Genomic DNA, 8942 nt, shown 5'->3' with positions numbered 1-8942 from the left:
TACCACCACACCGTGACCAGATCACATATTACCACCACATAGTGCCCAAATAATGCCACATACAAGGCACAAATACCGCCACACCATGACCAAAGCACATAATACCACCACATAGTGATCAAATGCTACCAGATACAAGGTATAAATACTGACACACCATGAGACCACATATTACCACCACATAGTGACTGAATAATACCACATACAAGGGACAAATATCGTCATGTTATGATCAAAGCATATAATGCCACAGCATAGTGACAAATAATGCTAAAATAATAAAATTGTAAAAAAGCTCTGTATATTGGGTCAGTGTACAGGTTATACAGTGATCACCAGTGACATTATACACAGGAGCTCTGTATATAGTGTACAGTGTACAGGTTATACAGTCATCACCAGTGACATTATACACAGAAGCTCTGCATATAGTGTCAGTGTACAGGTAATGCAATGATCACCATTAATATTATACACAGGAGCTCTGTATATAGTGTCAGTGTGTGTGTATAGGTAATACATATACTCAACATAGGTAATACACATACTCACCAGTGATGTCTCTAGGTGAAGTGCTTTATCTGCAGACCGATATATCCCATCTTCTATGCAGGACTTATCTCTGCAGAAAATAACATAGTTAGCTATAACTGATCACTTCCAGAGCACAATCCACACTTTTACCAAGATTTCTACACTGCATGAAATGACAAAAAAGCAACATAGTGCCGCACTACACAGTAACAGTGCTCCAGTGTCATTCTGTGCCTGCTCATCTGTCAGCAGACATATTTCTCTGATGGCAATGATCTAGCATTGCTTCATACTAAGGCCTGTGATGCCCTGTGGGAGCTCCTGAGGGCACCATATTGGGGAGGTGAGATCCTCACTTGGCAGTAGTAGGAGCAGCATCTCCATAGTGTGGCATTCATATCACACTACATGCTGCACTGTACAGGACTCCCAGCCAGCAGCAGGACAGATGAGGAGGTAACTGTCTGGCACCAGCGCCGGACTGGAGTACCTGGGGCCCACCAGGAAAAAATCAACCTTGGGGCCCACCAGCACCATGCGTATATAGGAATAACATAAGTCCACAAACTCTTTCAAAATGAATCAACTTTATTAACCAATAAATCTCTGCTGCTGTGTAGTAGTCACAACACAGGGAGAGGTTAAACATCCAAGTATTTAATATGTATTGCAAATAAAGAATGTTCCCATTCTTAATATCCGAAAAAACAAATGACTGACAACGATCCCCTATACCTAGACTAATAATACCACAGAGAAGAGAGAAATACCGCCACACCATGACCAGAACACATACCACCAGATAGTGATCAAATACAACCAAGTACAAGGTATATATACTGCCACACCATGAGAAGACCACATATTACCACCACATAGTGACTGTCTGAATAATACCACATACAAGGGAGAAATACCGCCACACCATGACCATGGCACATAATGGCACCAGATAGTGACTGATCATGAAAATGTAAAAAAGCTCTGTATATAGAGTCAGTGTACAGATAATGTAGAGACTATCAGTGACATTATACACAGGAGCTCTGTATTTAGTGTCAGTGTACAGGTAATACAGTGATCACCAGTGACATTGTGCACAGGAGCTCTGTATATAGTGTCAGTGTAGAGGTAATACAGTGATCACCAGTGACATTATACACAGGAGCTCTGTATATAGTGTCAGTGTACAGGTAATACAGTGATCACCAGTGACATTATACACAGGAGCTCTGTATATAGTGTCAGTGTGCAGGTAATACAGTGATCACCAGTGACATTATACACAGGAGTTCTGTATATAGTGTCAATGCAGAGGTATTACAGTGATCATAAGTGGCATTATACACAGTAGCTCTGTATATAATGTCAGTGCAGAGGTAATACAGTGATCACCAGTGACATTATGCATAGGAGCTCTGTATATAGTGTCAGTGTAGACGTAATACAGTGATCACCAGTGACATTATGCACAGGAGCTCTGTGTATAGTGTCAGTGTGTGTGTATAGGTAATACACATACTCACCAGTGATGTCTCTAGGTGAAGTTCTTTATCTGCAGACCGATATATCCCATCTTCTAGGCAGGACTTATCTCTGCAGAAAATAACATAGTTAGCTATAACTGATCACTTCCAGAGCACAATCCACACTTTTCCCAAGATTTCTACACTGCATTAAATGACAAAAAAAAGAAACATAGCGCCGCACTACACAGTAACAGTGCTCCAGTGTCATTCTGTGCCTGCTCATCTGTCAGCAGACATATTTCTCTGATGGCAAAGATCTAGCAGAGCTGAAGACAGAAGACCTATGGATTACGTTGGAGTGAGAATTTTTCTTTATTAAAGATGGAGTCCCTAAATGTCATTTATTTTTAATAAAAAAAAAAACTTTTTTTTTCTGTTTACTAGAAATTGATGGTGACTATGTCTAATTTGGCGTGAAACCATGAATTTCGGGCTTAGTACCAGCTGATAATACAAAGCTGGCCTGGTACTAATCCTATTATTACCCAGGGTGCCACTCACCACCAGGGCCGCTGGAAGAGCCGTGTAAAGCACCTGGAAATGGTGCTATGATGAATGTGCCATTTTCAGGGGTGGCTGCGGGCTGCGATTTTCAGCGTGGAGGGCCAAGAACGCTTGGGCCTTACCATGTTGCGAATCCCAGCCCCCAGCTGCCTTGTTTTATCTGGCTGGCGATCAACATATGGCGGAAAAAAAAAAGTTAAGTAAGTTTAAAACAAATATTCGGCTTCTCTGTCTTTTGATCGGCAGCCAAGGTAAAGCCAGGCAGCTGGGGGTGGCAGTACGTAGCTGTCCGCTTTATCTGCGGTGAGAATCAAAAATTCTGCAGAGCGCTACATCGTTTTTAAAAATTTATTTTCACACTTCTATATGTCACAGACCCAACAGCCAATCACAGATGCTGTCAAAGAGGATGGGCGTCTGTGATTGGCTGTTTGAGTAATCTACAATCAGCCCATACATTCTAGTATGGTACTATGTATGGGCTGCTTTCAGGTTACTCAAGCAGCCAATCACAGACGCCCGTTCTCTGTGTCAGCGTCTGTGATTAGCTGTTGGGACTGTCACACATATAGAAGTGTGAAAATAAATAAATAATAAAACAAAAATGACATAGTGCTCCGCAGAATTTTTGATTCTCAGCGCAGATAAAGCAGACAGCTACGGGCTGCCACCTCCAGCTGCCTGGCGATCAAAAGTCAGGAAAGCCCAATGTTTTTTAAATTATTTAAAAAAATAATTAAAAAAAAAATATGTGGGTTCCCGCCATATTTTGATCGCCAGCCTGGTAAAAACCAGGCAGCTGGGGGCTGGGATTCTCAGCATGGTAAGGTCCAAGCATTCTGGGCCCCCCACGCTGAAGATGGCAGCCCGCAGCCACCCCTGGAATTGGCGCATTCATCGTAGCACCATTTCCAGGCACTTTATCCGGCTCTTCCAGCGGCCCTGGTGGGGGTGGCACGCTGGGTAATAATGGGGTTAGTACCAGCTTTGTATTATCAGCTGGCACTAAGCCTGAAATTCATGGCGTCACGCCAAACTAGACATGGCCACCATGAATTTCTAGTAAACAGAAAAAAACACATGTAGGGACTCCATCTTTAATAAAAAACAAAATCCTCGCTCTGAGGTAATCCACGGATCTTCTGTCTCCAGCTCTGCTACATCTTTGCCATCAGACAAATACCCCTGCTGACAGAGATGAGCAGGCACAGAATGACACTAGAACACAGTTGTCAGAGAAGTGCTCAGCTGGCCTCCAGCCGCCGACCATGTTTTCCTGTGCGTTGCAAATAATGCATACTTTCAAACACATGCCTATTTTTGCAATGCAAGTCTACAGTACATTGCGTCTGCGCTGATTTACAACGGATCCGTTGTAACGCACAGTATAAACGCAATGTTAACCCAGCCTAACAGCAGCGAGAAGGGGAGACGGAGCCCTGGAGACCGCCAAGTCAGTCTACTGGTGGTACTATCATGCCCATTGCCCAGTATGTCCTCCCAGCCTTTGTGGTATTATTATGCCCATTGCCCAGTATGTACTGCCAGCCTCTGTGGTACTATCATTCAAGCTCACATGGCATGTCCTGCCAGCCAGCCACTGGTGGTAGTAGTACTAGCATGATAGTACCACAAAGGGCCGGCTCCAGGTTTTTCTGGGCCCTGGGAGAAAGAGTCTCAGTGGGCCCCTTTAACACATACCACGATTCATGATGCACAGATACCGCAGAGAAATATAAGTATAGTACAATGCAAAGATTTCACTTCTTATATTACATGAGTGATATCTATTGTAAATTCTATAATAGCTCAGAAACCGGCGAATCGCTCCACACAGTATACTGGCCTCCAAAAAGTGCTCCATACAGAATACTGGTCCCCATATAACGCTCCATACAGAATACTGGCCCCCATATAATGCTCCATACAGGATATTGGTCCCCATATAACGCTCCATACAGGATATTGGTCCCCATATAATGCTCCATACAGAATACTGGCCCCCATAAAATGCTCCGTACAGAATACTGGCCCCCATATAACGCTCCATACAGGATACTGGTCCCCATATAACGCTCTACACAGTATACTGGCCCCCCAAAAATGCTCCATACAGAATACTGGCCCCCATATAATGCTCCATACAGAATACTGGCCCCCATAAAATGCTCTGTACAGGATACTGGCCCCATATAAAGCTCCATGGAGACTGTTCCCCCCCCATAATGCCCTATGCAGGCTGTCGTCCCCCCTTATAAAGCCCCATGCAGGATGTCACCCCCCTCCATATAATGCCCCATGCAGGATGTCACCTCCCCCATATAACGCCCCATGCAGGATGTCACCCCCCATATAACGCCCCATGCAGGATGTCACCCCCCCTCTTTAAAATGCCCCATGCAGGATGTCACACCCCCTTTTATAATGCCCAATGCAGGATGTCACCCTTCTCTTTAAAATGCCCCATGCAGGATGTCACCGCCCCCATATAATGCCCCATGCAGGATGTCACCCCCCCATATAATGCCCCATGCTGGATGTCACCCCCCATATAATGCCCCATGCAGGATGTCACTCCCCCATATAATGCCCCATGCAGGATATCACCACCCCACCCATATAATGCCCCATGCCTCCATACATTAAATAAATAATCGAATACTCAACTCACTCCTCACCTGCTGCCGCTGCTCAGGTCTGGACTCCAGCGCCGCAGGATGTCACCCCCCTCCATATAATGCCCCATGCAGGATGTCACCTCCCCCATATAATGCCCCATGCAGGATGTCACCCCCCATATAATGCCCCATGCAGGATGTCACCCCCCCTCTTTATAATGCCCCATGCAGGATGTCACCCCCCCTCTTTATAATGCCCCATGCAGGATGTCACCCCCCTCTTTAAAATGCCCCATGCAGGATGTCACCCCCCCATATAATGCCCCATGCAGGATGTCACCCCCCCATATAATGCCCCATGCTGGATGTCACCCCCCCATATAATGCCCCATGCTGGATGTCACCCCCCCATATAATGCCCCATGCAGGATGTCACTCCCCCATATAATGCCCCATGCAGGATATCACCCCCCCCATATAATGCCCCATGCCTCCATACATTAAAAAAAATAATAATCAAATACTCACCTCACTCCTCCTTACCTGCTGCCGCTGCTCAGGTCTGTACTCCAGCGTCGCCGGCGTCTTCCCGCTCTGCGCTGCCTGTGATGGCTCAGGGGAGGGCGCGGTGGAAAGACGTCACCGCACCCTCTGACCTGATATGTCACAGGGAGCGCAGAGCAGAAATACAGCAGATCTGCGGAGGCAGGAGGAGAGGTAATTATCCGGCTGCTGGGCCCTGAGCAAGCGGGGGAGAAGGGCGGGCGCTGGCACCGCTCTCCTCCGCCCATAGCCCAATTCATGCTTAGTATGTCCTGCCAGCCTCCTTGGTACTTTCATGCCCACCCAGCATGTCCTGCCAGCCACTGGTGGTAGTACATGCTGCTAGGCATAGTAACAGTAACGAGAGGTTGGCAGCAGGACAGGCTGGGCATGATGATAATCATGCCCATTGACCAGTAGCATTTACTGCCAGTCTCGGCCAGGGGTCCTCTCAGTCACCCCTCCCCCCTATCCCTTCCTCCCCTCCCGGCCCCTGCTTTTCATTCTCACGCGTCGAGATGAGCTGCAGGCCTGCAGCCGCTGCCTAGGGCGACGGCGGATCAGTCCGCCACAGCGCGCACAGGAAGCAGTCCCAGGGCGATGACGTGATCGCCCGATGACGTCATCGCCCTCAGACTGACCTCCTGCGCACGCGCCGGCAGAGGGGCACTGCGGCAGCAGGCAGAGCAGGGAGACCGGTCTCCTTGCTGTGCTGCTGCAGAGGGCCCATCTGATTAGCGAACCGGGGGGTCCTCTGTTCTCTGTACAGGGCCCAGTGGGTGTGGGGGCGGGGCTTAGGGGCATGGCCATCGGAACCCGGAGCCCACCGGGGGTTTTCCCGATCATACGGTGGGCCAGTACGCCCCTGCCCATAAGGGCACACACTGTGCAATCATCTGAGATTCTAGCGTGACCTCCGCAGGGAGGATGAGAGTGATACGTGGTGCAGAATACGTTGGTCTATAAGCAGGCATGCAATACATGGGGTGCAGAGAAAAAGGTTGCACTTGGGTCACGACCTGACTAAGGAGGCACGGTACCGTGTGAGGCTTATTCTCTTAGCTCCCCCGCCAACAATTTATATACAAATAAGATATTATACAGTGCTACATTATACAAGGTATAAAGGATGGTGCCCACATAAGAGTGCCATTCTTTAGCAACAAAATAACAGTGCCACTCAGAGCCAAAATAAATACGGCTATATAGTGTTCTCAAGATAGCACAATAGATTGCTCAAATAAATACTGTCATACAGTGCTCACATATTATCACTATGAAATGCCCAAATAAACACCACTTTACAGTTCTCACATGTTATGACCATACAGTGCCCAAATAAATACTACAATACAGTGCTCACATATTATCAAAATACAGCGCCCAAATAAATAGTACCGGACTTTGTTCACATATTATCACTATGCAGTTCTCAATGCATAATCTAACAATGCTATTGACGCGCCCCCTGGGCCGTGGGGTACCCAGTGCCGGGCCAATAAATGCTGGGGGATGATGTCACAGTGGCGATGACCCGGTCCGTGACCCAGGGCGGTCAATAAAAGGGGTTATTTATAGGGGATTTATAGTGTTTTTATAAAGTTCGTGACGCCACCTGTGGATTCTGGTAATAGGTACCAGCGCTGCTTCAGACCTCTGGGGCGCTTGATAGGGCAGCTGGGTTGGAATGGCTCCCCACAGGTGGAGCGGGCCCCAGGGCAGTGTAGAATGGTAGGTGGTGATGATGGGGCTTGTAGTGCAGGAGAGATGGCGCAGAGGAAATAACTGACGGAGGCAGTGGAGTCCTGTCATCTGAGTTTACTCACAGTTCTGTTCAAGTTCCTCAGGTACACTGTACGGGTGTCAGCCTCTCGCGTCACACTGCGTATGCCAGACAGGGGTTCAGCACTTCCTCAGGTATATCAGGAGCGCTTGACGGGACCCCGCTTTTGTGTGTTCCTCTCTAGACCGACTTCCCGCGCTGGGTCTTCTCCCTCCTGCCCTGCTCCTTCCAGTAAAGTCTCAAACGGGTACTCCGTGATCCCTCTGGACAACTTGGAGTTCCCGGACCTACTTGGTGCCCTTTTCGGTGACTTAGGTGTGAGAGTACGGCGACTGCACCCTGGAAGTGCAGAAGCCTCCGGTTTTCTGGCTGAGACGTGAAGTACTCGGCCAGTCCGGGGACTGGTTCCCCTCTTGCGGCCCGATCCCTCTGACGCTTGGCAGATTCAGGCGTACGGGTGGCTTCCTGCTCCTTCCATACCCCTGGGATCCCTTTCCTTAATGAAGCCTTCTCCTCTGCTCCCCTCCTGGGCCTTCCTGGCTTGGCCCCACTCTGGAGCAGAGCTCCTGACGAGACTCTGCTCCCCTCCTACTCCTCTTCCACTTACAAAAGACTACTCACTGATCTAAGATGGCTTCTCTTTTTATGTGTTTTTCTAAAGTTCTCCCCTGAACTACGTCCTCCACCCACACGCACTACATGGTACCCAATCTCTTTGGTTCTCCCTTCTCCAGCCAGGGACGGGGCAGCAAATCAGAGTACATCTTGCCCTTCCAGCCGGCCTGGAGTAGTGTAGTGATGGGTGCTGGTGTTGGGGTCCCGGGCAGTGCTCCATCCTTACCTGAGAGAAGGAGATACCACACCTCTGGGTGAGGTGCAGTAACCCTGTGGCGACTGAACCCTCAGGGGCGCCACACTATACAATGGCTAACTAAAAATACAATAATTAGACTGAGTCATGGTCATAACCATGTCAATCATTCGTGGCACCAATATAGAAGCAGGAGGCTGATGGGACCCATGTGTAAATGCCCAGGGAAATGTCTGTGCTTCATATGAGGGCATCAGCACTATTATTTTGGGAGGCCTTGTTTCAGGGTTTGCATTGGGTCTTAGTTACTTGCTGGCCACATTCTTCGAAACGGCTCTCCGTCACCCCTCACCACAATTCAGTAGACCCATACCAGCTATTACTGAAATTATTGATTGCCAAGTGTAACAGCGGAAAATAAATTATTGAAAAAAAATAAATAAATAAGCACGATGCTCCCCGATCCTCTGGGCGGCATGTAGACTTCTTTTTATAATTTTATAAACTTGTGTATTTATAGATTTGATGTTATTAATCATTAATGGTCCATTACTTATTATTCCTCTATGTAGTCCTTTCTCCAGCTCCGGTGTTATATACTTATTTTATAAAAAAAAAAA

The 8942-nt window shown here is 47.7% G+C and overlaps 1 long non-coding RNA gene across 1 annotated transcript; it reads right to left on the bottom strand.

Annotated features, from left to right (window-relative positions):
- Window positions 1–548: 548 nt before the first annotated feature.
- Window positions 549–6335, bottom strand: LOC141257961 (uncharacterized). Its single transcript, XR_012318143.1, has 3 exons — window positions 6239–6335; window positions 2061–2130; window positions 549–622 (listed from the first exon to the last, which is right to left on the bottom strand). It is a non-coding gene; the product is annotated as an uncharacterized lncRNA (long non-coding RNA).
- Window positions 6336–8942: the final 2607 nt, after the last annotated feature.

This window comes from Phyllobates terribilis, unplaced genomic scaffold, assembly GCF_046119375.1.
Source record: "Phyllobates terribilis strain yellow unplaced genomic scaffold, ASM4611937v1 Scaffold_3__8_contigs__length_932513732, whole genome shotgun sequence".
Classification (NCBI taxonomy): domain Eukaryota; kingdom Metazoa; phylum Chordata; class Amphibia; order Anura; family Dendrobatidae; genus Phyllobates; species Phyllobates terribilis.
The sequence above is the reverse complement of the archived record's forward strand: the minus strand, read 5'-3'. Positions and strand labels throughout refer to the sequence as shown.